The 16,444-nt window shown below is 42.7% G+C and overlaps 1 long non-coding RNA gene across 2 annotated transcripts in view; it reads right to left on the reverse strand.

Moving 5' to 3' along the window:
• LOC134476052 (uncharacterized) overlaps positions 1-5,486 on the reverse strand; it is a 121,457-nt gene extending 115,971 nt beyond the window's left edge. For both annotated transcript variants that reach the window (XR_010047493.1, XR_010047492.1), the window contains exon 1: positions 5,371-5,486. This is a non-coding gene — a long non-coding RNA (uncharacterized LOC134476052). The remainder of the gene's footprint in view (positions 1-5,370) is intronic.
• Between the last annotated feature and the right edge of the window lie 10,958 nt (positions 5,487-16,444).

Raw genomic sequence — 16,444 nt, forward strand, 5'->3', positions numbered from 1 at the left:
ATATCTATGTCTGAGAAAAGACATAACTTAAATACATGAAGAACATCTAAAACTTAAAAATAAATAACTCAGTTTTTGAAATGGGAAAAAGACCTGACTCTACAAAATATATCTAAACAGCCAATATGCACATGAAAAACTATTTAAAATCATTACAGCAAAAGAATGCAAATTAAATCCACAATGAGATGCTATTTCAGACTTAATAAGAAGGCTAAAATAAAAGTGACTGACAATACCAAATGTTTTGAGATTGTACACCAAATGGAACTTTCCTACACTGCTGGTGGAAGTATAAATGATAGGAACATTTTAGAAATTATTTGACATTTTTTTAAAAGTTTACCTTAGGACCCAACAATTTTACTCCTGTGTATTTATCTAAAAGAAATGACAAAAAATATATAGGTTAAGAAAAATATACCAAGACTGTTCAGAGCCACTTTACTGATAATAGCTCAAAACTGGAAACACCTCAAGCATTCAGCCACAACAACAGATAAACTGTGGCATATACACATAATGGAATAGCATGGCAATAAAAAGCAGCAAATTATGAATACAGCATGCGGGTAGATGGATCTCAAAAACAATAGGTTGAGTAAAGGAAGTCAGACAGAAGGAGAAAATACTATATATTTCAAATTATATGAAGTTCTAAAACTAGCAAAAAAATCAAAATAAGTAGTTGCTTCTGGCAAGGGGAGAGGGACTGGGCCTCTAGTACTAGCCCTTGGGGTTTCCAATGTAGACCCTTCAGTCTTCCATTGAAGATTCTCAGTCTCCTGCTATGGACCTGCATGGGACATTACCTGGGCTCCAGGCCTCCCCCTGGTTTCTTTGAATCTCCTTTTGGTAAGCCAAAAGGAATCTTGTGAAGTGATATAGATATGGAGCTATATGTGGTGAGTATTTGTCAAAAAATAGTTTGAATTCTCAATTAAGATACATGCATTTCATTGTGAGTAAATTATACATAAGTTAAAATATTTGAAAAGTGGGTGGCATTGGGCCAGCGACTTAGCTCAGTGGCTCAAGCACTTGCCTGGTAAGTACAAGGTCTTGAGTTCGATCCCTAGTACCAAAGAAAAAGAAAAAAAGAGAGAGAGAAATGTGAGTTACATGTTTTTGCTGACTAGGGAAGAGCCAAATGCCAGCTCCTTTTGGCACACAGGCAGGGAGACAAGAAGAGCCAATGTTCTCCCTCCATCCCCATAATAAGTGACTGGCTGATCCAGAGAAACAAAGGTTGAGATGACAGCTAATGAGGTAAAATGCAACTTAATGCTTGTAGTGCTTAGTAGTGTTTCACTGACTTTGCAGGCCTAAAGCTGGTAGTCTGGTCATCTATTCAGAGGATAACAATATGCAATGTAGCATCTATGGGAGTCTCCTTCTAAAGGTGGTGGCCATTGTTAATGCTCTATTATCTTGTTTTGAAATCCTGTATCATCCTCATTGTGTTGTTCGGTTGGCTTTTATTCTGTATTATCTTGTTTGATTTTGTTGTATCTGATGGCATGGGTAGCTGTTTCAAAGATAAGATATATTATGGTAGCCATTTTAGATTTACTATTATCTTGTTTTGAAGTGCTGTATTGCATTCATTGTTTTGTTTTTATTGGTTATATTCTATTTCTGTTTTATTTGATTTTACTGTTTGAAGATATGGGCAGCTATTTTGAAGACAAAAAGAGGCATTATGGTAACCATTGTTGATTTCCTATTACCTCCTTATGAAATCCTGTGTCACTTGTACTGTCTTCTTTAGATTGGCTTTATTCTGTTTTATTTTGCTTGGTTGTACTCCCCCTAAAATAAAATTTTAAAAAATATTTGAAAAGTGGACAGGCCATCCTGGGGAAGGAGATGATGACACAAAGATGAAAATGGCAACATGGCAACATTCCAAGCCTCAAGGATGTTCTAATGATGAGAGAGACATTGCCTATTTGACAAGATACAGGCATCAGGGAGAGCAAGGATGGGGTTACTGGGCACATTTTACAAGAATGTGGTAAATAAAAATCCTCTCAAAAAAATCAGGTGAGAACCTAATCCTGTATGTGAATTAACAGTTTGATGGGGGAATAAAGAGCCAATGTGGCTGGATACAGGCAAGGAACACCAGGATTATAAATTCTGACATCATTACTTGGGTGTAGACCAATTCACAGATTGTGTCCTAATGGATTTGGGTTTTAGGAATTTCCATTATACCAAGATCAAGAAACCCTATCAATCTGCTGTGAAAGGCGCTGTCTTAGTTACTTTTTCTTGTTGCTCAGGCAAAATACTCAACACCCAACGTTAAAGGAAGAAAGGTTTATTTTGGCTCACAGTTTGTAGAGGTTTCAATGAATAGTTAGCTGGCTCCAAAGCAGGGCAGTATCACAGAGAGAAACAGTTTAGGGCAGGCAGAAGGTAGCAAATTCCTAGCAACAAATAGTAGTTTCTTTCTGCTCCTTTTATATTCTATCTAGGATACCTAGCTAAGAGCAGGTGCCACACCAATCAGTGAACTAATTTACTAATCACATCCTTAATCCCAGCACCCTGTATCCTAGCACTGCAGCATGAATCAATCCCAGCATCACACACTGTACATCCAGCCACCTTTGAAGAGCCCCATTGACGATGACATGAGGCTTTGGGGGGACATCTAGACACAAAGTGTAATAGGTACAATCTTCACGGGGCCTGATGACCTGTGAAATATCTGCCCACTGGCCTGTCCCAATACCCAAACACCCACATCCCAAATTCCTTTGGCTAAAAATAGAGAAAGATACTTAAGAACCTACCACCCTCATTTGAAAACTTGGTCTTTTCTCTGAGAGGTTTTCCCTCAAATGAGAGCCTTCCTATCCTTCCACAAGCTTTCCAACATTCATTCCTGCATCTTTCATCACATGCCTTGGCTGATAATTTCAGTTTTCTTCCCAGAGATTGAAGCCTTAAAAGGGAGTGAATAGAGGCGCAGTATTAACACCTGGAGACCAGGCCAAGGGGAACCAGAAGTCTACTAAACAGACCTAACACACTGATCCTTAAGCTTCTAGATGATTTTCCTGCAGCCACTGTTGGTTGGCCATTGAAACACCGTGGCAGTGCGCTCTTTGAAGGTTCAGAGTTATGCCAGCCCCTTCTTTACCCTGCAGGTCATCCTGGCTCAATCCATACATAGCAACGAACCAGCCGAGCCAGTACAAACAAACACACTTCAGCCCAACAGATGTGAGAATGTTCCAAAAATAAGAAAGTACAAGCACTGAGAGGCAGAGTTGTATATTAAGCATTTTCATTAAAAAGAAAATGATCAAACCTGAGAATAAATGCACCTGTGGGTCCCTAGTTCTACTGAGGTCACCAAAAATCTCTCTGTTTGCAAACATTTCAGCAGCTACTGAAGGAAGGCAGCCAATAAATGTTTTCCAAACCAAGATTAATGGCTGATTTGTCATGTGGCAGGGAAAGGTGAGCCTCTGTACCTCACCAGAGGAAGCAGACAGGAGAGGAGGTGGGGCACCTGATTTATGGGGTTGGAAGAGGCTGATTAGGGCCTGATGGTGGGAGATAAGGGGCCCAAAGACTTTTGGAGAAGCAAAGTGAAAGGCAGTCACACAGGCTGCACCAAGAGCAAAATCTTACTGGAGAGGCAGAGCCCAGCCACCACGCATGCATTCCGTGAAAACCCAGTGTTTGGAAAGCTCCCAGCACCATGAAGAAAGGCTCAGGTTCCTGCACCTCAGATATCATTGACAACAAAGTCCTTGAGCTTTATTTAAGAAGGAGCTGCCCCACGTGACTGCCTGCACCAAGTGAACAGCATACAGATCACCCCGCATGCCTCCCCCTTTCCTTCCAAGCCCAGAGTCCCCCAGGACAGCTTGCCCAGTGCTCCAGTAGGTTGGGTTGCTCAGCAGAAATTGTCACCCCAGACAGCCTAAGCACTGAAGGTCTTTACTTGCTCCAGTCACTCTGGCCTCTCTGGACTTCCAGTGTCCCAGCAGAGCCACCAAGGACACAGTGGGCTGCACTTGGCCTGGAAGGGCAAGAACACCAAGGAGGGTAGGATATTCACAGCACTGTCAGAGGGAGTCTGGGCTGGACAGTGCCAGGGTGGCCCCGTCACCTCCCAGCTCAGGCCTTGGGGCCCACATGGGGCACCTGCCTTACTGTACTGTCCTCACTTTGCCTTTCTCTATCCAGAGCAGCTGTGTGCCATTTAGTGTGTGTGTGTGTGTGTGTGTGTGTGTGTGTGTGTCTGTCTGTCTGTCTGTCTGTCTGTCTGTCTGAATCTCCTTGCCTCCAAATGATGAACCTAAGACAAGCTACCTTTATGGGGCATCTCATTTGGGTGTGTAAAATGGGCATCTGCCTAAAACACAGCATTCTTTTTCTTTCTCTCATTTTAAAAATATGTACACAAGCAAGGAAGTGAGGGATAGACAGGGAGGGAAAGTGGGAAGGAAAAAGGAAGTGAGAAAGGAAAGGAGGAATAAAGAAAACAGGGAGGAAGAGAGAATAAAAGGAAGTGAGCAGGCAGCTGGTGCAAAAAGTGAGTCTTTTCTCTCCTTTCCCTGTCTTTTAATAAATCGCTGCAGCAACCTGTGACAGCCCTCTGTTAGCCTAAATGCTCAAGCAAACAGCTTTGCTCTGAGACCATTTAAGTGGCTTCCAGGGCCTTGAGAACGCTGCAGTAATTCAGGGAGAAAAGCAGGCTGGAGTCAATATTCATTGCTCCCCCAAGAATCCAGTGGCGCAATGAAACGGTAATGAGCGACTCAAAAGGAGAGGAGCCTGATAATCAGCCTTCAAGGAGGTGCACGAGGCCGCCAGCAACCAAGGTGGGGGCTGCCCTCGCCCCCACCATCTGCGGCCACTAGCAGAAGGCCAGCTGGACACCAGCGGACTCTTGCCAGGCCCTCTTCCCTGGCCATTCCTTTCCACGTTGTCACTTTGGGGACGAAAGGTGGGGGCAAAACTCACTTCATAGCCACGGACCCTTTGCTGGCTCTCAGATGGGTCAAAGCAAAGGCAGCTGGTGGGAAAATGGGACATTCTGTGAACGCTAAGGCTAAGGCACTCAGAGGTCGCCACCTGCCTAGATGAGTGTCTGAGCAGGAAGTCTCGCCTAAGGCACTGAGTACTGCGGATAGAGTCAGACGCGGACGCCCAGGAATTTACTTATTTTGCAAGATTTCATTTAATACACTTCTCTTACAGCCAGATTTTTAAATCTCTTCAACAAAGATGGAAAGATGGAATCCAAGAAGGACCCAAAGAAGAAGCTATCTTGGTTACTTTTTACTCCTGGAGACAAAATACCTGACGCCCAAAATTAGGGAAGGAAAGGTTTATTCTTACTGTTCTTGGAGATTTTAGTCCATACTCAGTTGGCTCCAAGGCAGGGTGGCATGGCTGGACCGCCATTCAAAGCTGCGGCAAACAGCAAAGCAACAAACCAGGACACACCTTCTTCCTGCCAATACATCATATCCTGGCTCCACCCCTGGGCGGGTGAAACGCTTACACGACCAATCCAAGCACTAGACAACAAACCAATCACAAACGCTAGATTTAATGGAGGGCATAACTGTCTGAGGCTTGGGAGCCACTGACAGAAACCATGACAGAAGCCATCCCACAAATAGCCACATTCAGCTGCATTTCTATGTGGCCTTGACTGTAACGTCGTCACAGTGTGACAGATGTCCCTAAATTTAAAGACTTCGATATGATTTCATCAGCAGCATTTTCTACCAAATGTCTGCTTCAAGATTGACCCAAACTTAGGCTATTTTCGGTAGTTTCTGCTTATTCTAGAGCGAATCTGCCATTTCCATCAGCATGGCAGCAGCAGTGCTGTACTTGTTGCTGGAGTCCTTTCATGGTTAATTTAGGAGACCCACAAAAATACACAGCACAAAGCAAGGCCATGTGCAATTTTCAACAGGAGGTGAAAAGCAAATGCAGGTAAGGGAGGAGCCACAGCCCAAGGCTGTGTCCTTGCCAGAGATGAGCAAGGCAGGGAGCCGGTGCTCTGCTTCACAAGGGGCGGCACAAGAGGAAAACAGTGAATCTCAACACAATCCCACAGACTCTGGATTGTATCTATATTGTTTAAAACCCCCCGATGAGATGCAAATAAAGCAGTTTCTCAGGAGATCATCATTCTTGATGCTCATAGGAAAGACACTGCACTCTATGGGGAAAGCTCTCAGCAACCTCTTTATAGGGAAAATAGTAAAGATTGTTGTATTGAGACAGAAGTAAAGCACAAGAGATAAGGACCAGGGAGGAGTAGTTCAGAGAGAAGGATGAGAAGACAGAAAGAAGCACACAGCCAGATCATGGACTGTTCCGTGGTTGAAAAAAAGACAGACACATGAGGAAAGAATGCAATATGATGGTAGAAAAGAGACTTGAATTCTCTACTTTCATGAGCATCAGAACTCAAGGGGCCCAACAGCCTGGAATCGAATCTCATCTCCCTTGTGCACTGTCATGTGGGGATGGGAGCATGTTGTGGGCCTCAGTTTCCCCATTTGTAAAATGGGGGGGAAGAGCCAATACCTACCTTATAGAAATAAATGGAATAACCTATATGATGTGTGGAACATAGCACCAGGCACTTTAGTGTATGGTCATAAACATGTGTGACTCAACAAGATGCATGCATGTGGGGATCAAAGTATGTAGTATGTGTTAAAATTTTTTAAATTACACTAAATGACATATTGCCATTAATCCTCTCAAAATATTTCCCCTCACTTTGAACACACTTATCCCATGGTTCTTGCCACTTTCCAAAGCAGTTCTGGGAGTCCTCTTTAGTGACTATGAAGTATGATCAAAAATACGGGGATAGTTGCCACTGTGTGGCATCCATTAGAAAGGCAGGCTTGTAAAACATTGCTGCGTGTCCTCATCCACCTTGGCTGCTGGGTCGAGAACTCTGCCACTTCTCGCTCTTCCCCAAAGTCAAAATCACCATGCTAAGTCGACGTTTCAAATCACTTCAGGACATTCAGGCAGCCACCATAGCACAACCAAAAGCTACTCAGGAAAGAGGACTTCCAGCTGCTTCAGATACGAGGAATATGTTCATCATGAACAGAAAACAAGTACTCATTTAAAATGTTTTTAAGAGACAATGACAAGAATGATGGGATAAATGTGTTCAAAGTGCAGGGAGAGTCTTTTGAGGGAAATCAATACCGATCTTCCTTTGCTATAATAAATTTTTAAAAATTTGAAGTTTTCATATCCTTGTATCCCACCATTTGTGTTAAAATCCTAACCTCTAGTGTGATGATATTAGACAGCAGGCCCTGCAGGAGGTGATGTGGTCATGTGGGAAAGGACCTCATGAATGAGATTAGTGCCCTTCGGAGGGGCCTTGAGAAAGCTGTTTTTGCCTCGCCTGTCATTTTAGAGTGAAAAGAGAGCCATGAGGTAGTCAGCCTTTGCCACTTACTAAACCTATTGGCATCTTGGTCTTGGATTTCCCAGCTTCCAGAGTTGGGAGAAACATATCTGTGTTATTCATCAGCTGCCTACTCTATGTAATTTCACTATTGCTGCCTGAATGGGTAAAAACAATTAACTAACATTGTTGCCATTATCAGTGTTGTTTTTCTTCTGTATGCAGTAAGAACAAGTAAATGAAATAATTTTCATAACATATCTTCAATATATACTGGCTTTTTATATATTATCTTATTTAATTTTGTAACAACCCATTCAAATGGGCACTGTTACTCATATCCCAATAGCAAGTTGAATCTCAGTATAGTTCACTGCGATGCCCAATGTGTATGGAATCCTGCAGGTATTCCAGGATACCTGCATTTACTGAGATCCCTCCAAGACTCCAGGTCTACCTCTGCATTCACACATTTGCATTTTCTCTTAAAACATTCTCTGTATTTGCGTAAGTCTGAGCTTCACAAAACTGGATCCAATTTGAGGTCATCTGTGAGTGACCTGGTGACCAGAACTGTGTCCTCAAAAGTAAGCAGTGGGAGGAAGACTGGGAGGAAATGTGCCAAGAGATTAAGAGCTAAATGCCAACCACACTGCACTGTGGCCAGATGAAGTTGTCTCAGATATTCACACATCAGGGGCAGGAGAGCAGGTAGGGAAGGAGGCAGTCTGGGCAGAAGGTGGACTGTGCTAGACACTGAGGGAGAACTATTATTTATCCACGAGGACATGGGGCTATTCAAATTTAACTTAAATAAAATGCATGACCAGCTCATCTAGCCCACTGGCCATGTGCCAGTCCTAATGGTTACCAGTGGCCAGCAGCTATGATGCTTGTCAGCGCAGATCCAGTACATCTCCACAGTTACAGGAAGGTCCACTGGACAGCGCTGGTCCAGAGGCCCGACGGCCACAAAAGGCAAGCTCACGGGGAAGCATCTTTTAAAACTGACCTCGGTCATACAAGGCACACGCCTGCCCTGCCGACACACACCTCTCCTGCGGCCAGCGGCCTGCATACCTATGCAACTTCCTGTTTGTTTCTGCAGTTACTTCAAGTTCACGTAAGAATGCGTGTTCTGAGCGCAGCCTTTCCTGGCCCACACATGCATGTGCATATCTTGAAGGTGCAAATGAGGCACCACTGAGCATAGCTTTTTAATGTAGCCCTAAGGGGTACATTGTTCTGATCAGCGCTAACATAGCCGTCCTACATTAAGGCATCGATTTTAGGCCCCACTGAAGGCCACAATGTTAAACAAGCAAATAAAGCTGGTTTCCCCATGTAGCCACAGCCTTCTATTGCCCTTCACACCTGTCCCCTATTCAAATTCCACTGCCTCCAAAACACTCGCCTCATCCTAAAAGTCTCTCCAGCTCCTTCCCCAGCCTCCTGTTTCATACCCCAGGCATTCATATACGTATCTGAGTGTGTCTTCCCCAATTACTTATGACCTTGTCTTTTTTTACCATCTCAACTTTTTTAAAGGTGGCCCAGTGCTGGAGTGAGTTCCTCAGTCAGATTATTGTAGCAAAGTCTAGCCAAGTGTTCTGCCAATAATTTTCCCTTTTCTCTTAACATAGCTTGACCACATTTCCCAGCCTCCCTTGTCAAAGAGGTATCCAATCATATGGCCCAATTCTGGCCTTTAGAGAGAGGGCAGAAGTGATATGCATGGTACCTCTGGCTTGAGGGAAGGAAGAATAGACATTCCGTGGGCTGGAAACTGTAGCCCCAGTGAAAGGCACCCTTGTCTTGAATGGTAGCAACTTAACAACTCAGCACAAGGAGTTTGGGTAACTAAGAGACTCTGTGGAACAAGCTCTTCTATTCCCCTGACAACACTTAGTAGATTGTGACAAGAAACCTTATGCTATTAAAAACCTGGGATTTGAAGTTTGTTTATTAAAGCCGTCAGCCTATCCTGTTGTGATAAATTAACTGCAAACTTTTCCCTAATTATTTCTCTCCCATGTAGTGTAATTTAGCAGTTCCTTCCATGGAACCTGGGAGTCTAGTTCCCATCCCTTGGCTTGGCTGTCTGACATTTTTTGGCACAAGAAATGTAGCAGAAGTAACAGAGTGCCATTTCCAAATATAGGTCTCAAAAGACCTTGCAATCTTTTGCTCACTTTCTGGGAACTCAAACTCTACCAGATGAATAAGTCAGACTAGTCTGCTAGAGGTTGAGAGACAACACAGGGGAAAGCCAAGTTGTCCTGGCTACCTAGACACTAATACAGGCTGAGGATCCCTCTTCCCAACTGCCTGGGGACAGAAGTGTTTCGGATGACACATTTCCAGATTTGGAAGTACTTACACACACATAATGAGATAACTTGGGGGTGGGACCCACAACTAAACATGAAATTAATTTATATTTTATATATGCCTTCTACATGTAGCCTGCAGGCAATTTTTACAGTATCTTTAATAATTTTATGCATGAAACAAAAACTTGTGTTGTGTAGTTTTCCACTGCATCATCATGTTGCTGCTCAAAAAGTTTCAGACTTGGGAGCACTTGGACTTTTCACATTAGAGATGTTCAATCTATAATGGCCCTAGGGTAAATCAACAAAACTCAGCCCAGGAGAGCAGAACTTCCCTTTGGGTCAATCACTAGGCTTAAGAAAATCATTAAGTTGTGGTGATTTTTGTCACAAATTTTAGTGTTCTTTGTTACACAGGAAGAGCTAACTGAAGCATCTGACTTAGATAGCAATCATTTGGATAGATATCTGTTCAGGCAGTGAAGTTGGTTAGACTCGCCCTCTATTTTCTAATAAGCATGTATTTTTCATCTGTGCTTGATAATCCAGGCCTGCAATTTTAACACTCTGGGAGGCTGAGATAAAAAGATTACAAGTGTAAGGTCAACTTGGGCAACTAAGTCACTTAGTTGCCCTTGACAAAAAGACCTTGTGTCAAAATAATTTAAACAAGAAAAGGACTAGAGATGTAACACAGGGTGGAAGCCCTGGGTTCAATCCCCAGTACTATGCAAAAAAATTTTTTCATTTTAAAAAGAGGAGAAGGATGAAGAAGAGGAAAAGAAAAGAAAAGAAAAGAAAAGAAAAAGAAAAATGTATTTTCTTTATTCCCTAATCAGACACTGGGACAAGAATAGTCATAGTGACTCCCACAGAATTCTGGATTTTTCAAGACACGGATGTGTAAGAGTTCTACATTGCATTAAATATCTTAATGACTGCAATATTTTTGTTTTGGGGGAGAGTTAGCTTTGAAAGTTGTTTTCAAAAGTAGCTATTACAGTTTTGGTTTATTTGCACGTTTATATGTCAAATACTTTACCAAGAATCTCAGGAGAATTCCTCCAAGAACATTATACCTGAGGCTTTCAGCTCCTGTTGTCCTATCCCCCTCTTCCCACCTCAGCTTCACGAAGCAGAAGCTGGAGCAGATCCTCATTCCTGTGGATTTCTCCTCTTCAAATCCACAGTCTTGCCACCTTGCATGCAGGAGGACCCACAAGAAGGATGTTAAATCCCACAGGAACAAGTTCTACCACGGGGCAGTGGAAGCTGCTGGGGAAACACCTTATTCCAATTCTTTTGGACATGCTCCTGAAGTGCACTCTATGTGCAAAATCAAAGGGTCCTCAAGCAGCATACCCCTAGTTCCTTCTAATATTGCCAGACTTAATCAGGTACACTTTTCTTGGCTTTTTCTCTGCTCTTGTTCTTCTCTGCTTATTCATTACATCAAAGGCCCATATTCTCGATTAACTACATGTACCCAAGCCCTTGAAAATAACACAGAAAACCCCTTTTTGTGTGCACCTATGTGACGTCCATGAGTGTATGTCCCTATGGCTAAATCTTAGCATTTCTCAACCACCTCTGGTTACAGTAAGTGGTGACTGGAATTCAGATTTCATCCCAACATCCAATTATCACCATAGTGTACAGACTTCTTTTATTTTTTTTCAAAGTGAAAATGTCAGTTGTATTTTTTCTGTGAATTCGCAGCCTTAAAATAGTAATATATTCTCAATAAAGCATCATTCAAAATGACAAGGGCAGGAGGTAAAAAGGCACAAATGACTATCTCAAGAATATCAACGCAAGTTTCTCACTTATTAACTAATCCATTCACTTGTGAAGAATAATGAATGGGTTAGTTAATAAGTGAGAAACTTGCACTGATATTCTTGAGATAGTCATTTGTGCACTGTTTATAATAAATGGATGCCTTTTTTACCTTCATCCATTCAAATACTTAATAAATATTTACCATGTACCAAGCCATGGTTAGCCACTGTAAATGTAAGGATAAATCAGATCCTATTGAACAAACATGGTGTCTATTACACTGACTTTGTTTAATCTTTCATTCATTTGTTAATCTTTGAGCCACAGACCTGATCTGAGATTTCCTCTTAAAACCTAACCTACAGTTGATCTGAAAGGGAAATAAAGTTTGGGGGATCAAAGTTGGTGACCTACAAGACATATAAAGGCAACAGATATTTTTCTTACTCCCCGGCATGCCATGGCACACTGACCAGCAATAGACCAACTCATCACAAAAGAACACCCAAGCCTAACCTTCTGTTTAGCCAGCACCTTCTTCCCCGCATGCTCCTCCTTTTCCCTTCCAGCACCTCTTCTTTTTCATCCCCCTTCATCAAGGATCTGCGTGTCTTTCCTGAAAGCCTGGGAATCTTAAGATCTCGTGGTCACAAAGAGCTACTTGCAAAGGTTTTTCCATTCATCATAGTCACATTTTCCTTGTGAAGTTTTAGATATGGTAACAGATATCTCAGATGTTCTTTAGGTGGTAGCTAGGGTATGACAGCCACGGACTTCGAGATTGAACTTCAGGGTGCAGGTATGTCCAGGACAAGGCGGGTGCCTCTTTGTTTCCTCACACAGCTCATTTCTTGCACCTTGAAAGCCTATTTTCCTTTTGTGTCAATCTAATATTAGACAAAAATGCTATCTGCCTCATTTGACTTCACAATGACATAAAATCAACTCAGTAGCATATAGGGATGCTCAAGGTTCTTGCATAAAATGATCTTAGACCACTAGGCACTAATCAATTCAGAAATATACTTTCATTAATTCAAACTGGTGCAGCAAACTTGTTTTATTTCAACAAGTTACTTAATATCATGTCGTTCTTGTGACTAATATTTATGGCTCATTTCAAAAAGCCAGACATATATTAATGTAATATTTTTATACTAGTCTACTTTGATTTAAATATACCTCAAGATAAATTATGTAATATCACCCCAAATGGAAAACCAGTATTGCTTTTCATAAATGAATATTAGTACAGAAAATAGCATACCTATTCATTAACCTTTAAATAAATGAGATACACTGCCAAAAATATTCTTGTGTATCGGGATACACCTTTTAGTCTTCAGAAATGCCACCCTAAAGGAAGAAAAACCATCCAGCTTTATAGAACTATCTGGGATGGGAAAGGAAGGTGCCATAAGCAATCCAACCTTCCCTCATCCAGAATTTAAGCCAGTACACTCACACTGAGAAGTCTGTGACAGTGGAAAAGGAAGCTTAGTAATACCAGTACACCAGGCTGGAGATCACCAACAGCTCTTGATGAGGCGGGAGAAGCAAAGGCCTTTCCTTGACTCGTCTTCCCTCTGCCCTCTGAAAGAGCCACACCTATCTCACATGCACTGGGCTCTGGATGGTGAAGCCTGTGGTCTGCGCAGAAACCTTTGCCATTCCCTTCTCGCAAGAGGTAGCTCCAAGCAGCAGCTGAGCACCAGTAACTCCCCAATGAGTGTCTCCTTTGTGTATCAGTGTGTTACTGCTCCATAACAAGTACTGAGTTTCACAAATATTAAAACATGCTTTCTACACAGCCTGTTCAACCCTGCTGATAAAAAACTGCTTCCCCAATCTTTAATGCCATTGTTAAAAGTTTGTTCTTTTTAGGAATTTAACTTCTTTTCACAAAAGCTATTTAATTGGGCTTTGTTTTGCAAGTTATTCTTTCTATTGTATTTTAAAAAAAAGCAGCAGCAAACTTTAACCTTCATCCATTATAAATATTACTGTCTTCTCTAATAATGGTTGATAGTATTTCAGAAATAAGACTGGCAATTACCTCTGTGGGTCCAGAAACAAGGAAGGAATTTGATGCTTCTGAGACCTACTTAATGTAGAGTCTGAAAACAGTGGGAACCGGAGCAGCCCTTGAACAGTGGTGTTTTTTTCTACAGTAATAATTGTTGTGCCTAAAAACCGCATGCCTTTGTCCTTTGTGGAATGAAGCAAGTATAAATGCTAACAACATCTTCCCACACACTCACACATGAAGAAAGTTAAAGCAGATGTGTGGTTTTCACCTGTTTAATATTAGCTTATGAAACTAAGCATTATGCTACTGCATTGATAATTTCAATTATATCCAGCTTTACACTTTGCAAGTCTCCTTGGGCATTCCATTTCTGTTTGACAGGGTTTATTAGTAGTTTCTCTCAAGGAAGTATACACTTGTGAGTAGCACTTCTTTACGCTGCTTCTTAAGCTTTAGTGTGCACACAAATCACCTTGTGATGTTGTTAAAAATGCAAATTCCAATAATTTCATAGGGGCAGAACTGAGATTTAGTCTTTGTTATAAACTCCCAACCACTGCTGGGATATTGACCCTCACAGGCACCTAAAGGGGACTGTGCTGGATTTTCCAACACTTAAAATTTTTACTCTGATGAAACACAAAACAGCATGTGATAACCAGGCCAGAACACAGGCAGTGCTTTACATAATACCTACCGTTTGCCCTGTGATCACCAGCCTGAACAAAGTCCTTTGAAATGTCAAGGGTATTATCATCTAACTGGTTTTGATTGACCTATAGACACCTATTTGTGTTGATCCAAGATGCAGAACCATTCAGACATTTTCACAGCCCATATTTGTCTCAGTCACCTTCGCATCCTAAAAAGGCTGAACTTCCCAGCTTCTCGGTTCATTTCTGTCTTCCTTCCTCACCAGCCTTGTTACCAGGCTGATTCCAGTTCTCTCTCTCTTAGCTGGATGAATTTTCACAAGTCATGTTGTCTCCTTGAGTTTCACTGCTATTAATTTCAGAAATAAATTTCCAGCTCCAATGTTTTGCCAGCTCAGACATCCCTGGACCTGAATCGTCTCCAGACCAGAAGCTGCACACAGCCAGTGACACCCTCAGTATCAACAGCCCAGGAACCGCACCCCTTCCACAGCGGAACCCTTAGCCATTGGATTCCAAGGCTGGGAAGACATCAAACACCAGTGCCTTTCCAGGAGGCCACAACAGTGAAACGAAAGACACCAAGAAGACTTCCAGAACTATTTCAGAAAGTGGCAAGAAGGAAGGGAAAAACAGGTTTGAAGCAAAGGGAAGACTTTTGAGAGGGATTAATAGCAATGCATCTTTTATGGCAATAAACTTTTTAAAACTAAAAATTTGCTGTATGTTTCAGTCACGTTGGATAGTGTTCAGTGTTCGGGAGTCAGCCTGCAGGACTCTGTGGATGTGACCTCGTGGATAGACCCTGAGAGCGTGTGTAGAATATACATCAGCATTGTGCATTGGAGACTGAGATGCTGGGGTCCAATCACTAACACCCCTCCTGCCGGCATTAGTTCGGAGTTTCCCACCATGCACCGTTCTGGGGCTCAAGGAAGCCCCTCAGGCAGAGACACCAGGAAGCTGTCAGGTGAAGCAGCGCCGCCTGCAGGTTCCACCGGGAAATCGGCCGTGTCTCCCACAGACCGCAGGAGTTTTACTAAACCCAAACGCTACTCTGTTGCACGAATATGAATTGTGCTGTCCCCCCAAAGAGACTGCTCTGGGTCTCCCCAATTCTGGGCTGGCCTTGTCCTGGTATCCTGGGAAGGTACCTCCGAACTCCATCAGCACAAAGCATTTAGATGCACCGAAAAGAAGGCAGGGTGAGACATGGAACTAGGGGAAGAAAAATAAGCCTGAAACCTGCCTACCCTGAGCGTGAGACCCGCAGAGCTAAAGGCTCGGAGGCCCCGTCAGCTCCACGTCTGCCGTGTCTTTAACACCATCCAAAGACATCATCCTCCGATCGGCTGTGGTGCCTCACCCCAGGCCAGGCCACCGAGGGCTCCAGGGACGGATGCACGGCCCTTCCTTTGATGCCTTCCTGTGCAGTGTCACTGAGACGGCCTGATTGGAACCCCTGAGGTCAACACACTATCAGGAGTAAGGTCTTAAGTGCCATGTGTGAGACAGCATCTGACACTGTTTATAGAGCCCGTTAGCCCCTTACTGACCATGGGACATAAGTTAAAAGCTTTGCTTTTGGAACGCAAATGTGTTAACTTCTGAAGTGATGTTTGAATGAGGGTTAAGGAGGGCCCAAAGCTTTGACCTGGTGATTACAGAAAAGAAAAAAAGAAAGGAAGACAGCACATGGACTAAGAAATACTGTCTTCTAGTAAGAAAATCTGGTTATTTGGACTAAAATCAAGAGACCAGCCTGTAATTAATCTGTCAGCTTCGGAGTTTCCAGGAGGCAACTACGTAAGTAAGTGGGTCCTACTGGCACCAAGATGTGGATGATCTGGGATAAGGCACTAACGCTGGTTCTTGGAGTAGCACACTAAAAGATGTGACTTCCCTCTTCGACAGAGCAAGGCCATAAAGGAAAGCCTCTATTAATTATTGATTCACCTAACTTAATCACATTTTGGCCAAATGCAATTCAAACAAAGTAGCAATGAAGTAGCCAAAAGTTGACCATTAGTGACAGAAGAGTGGCACAGTAAAAAGCATAAACAGCTCTCAACTCTTGGTGATGGAGTTAAGACATCCGTCCCCTAAAATGTCTTTGGATGCATAACATACAGCAGCTGGTGAGTAAACGCCCCACACTTCCCTTACCCGTGGGATAAAATGCCCATGCCCATGTGTCATGCTATGGGCCTCATAA

The sequence above is a fragment of the Cavia porcellus genome, unplaced genomic scaffold, assembly GCF_034190915.1.
Source record: "Cavia porcellus strain 051 isolate PalLab524CR breed Dunkin Hartley unplaced genomic scaffold, mCavPor4.1 scaffold_5, whole genome shotgun sequence".
NCBI lineage: Eukaryota > Metazoa > Chordata > Mammalia > Rodentia > Caviidae > Cavia > Cavia porcellus.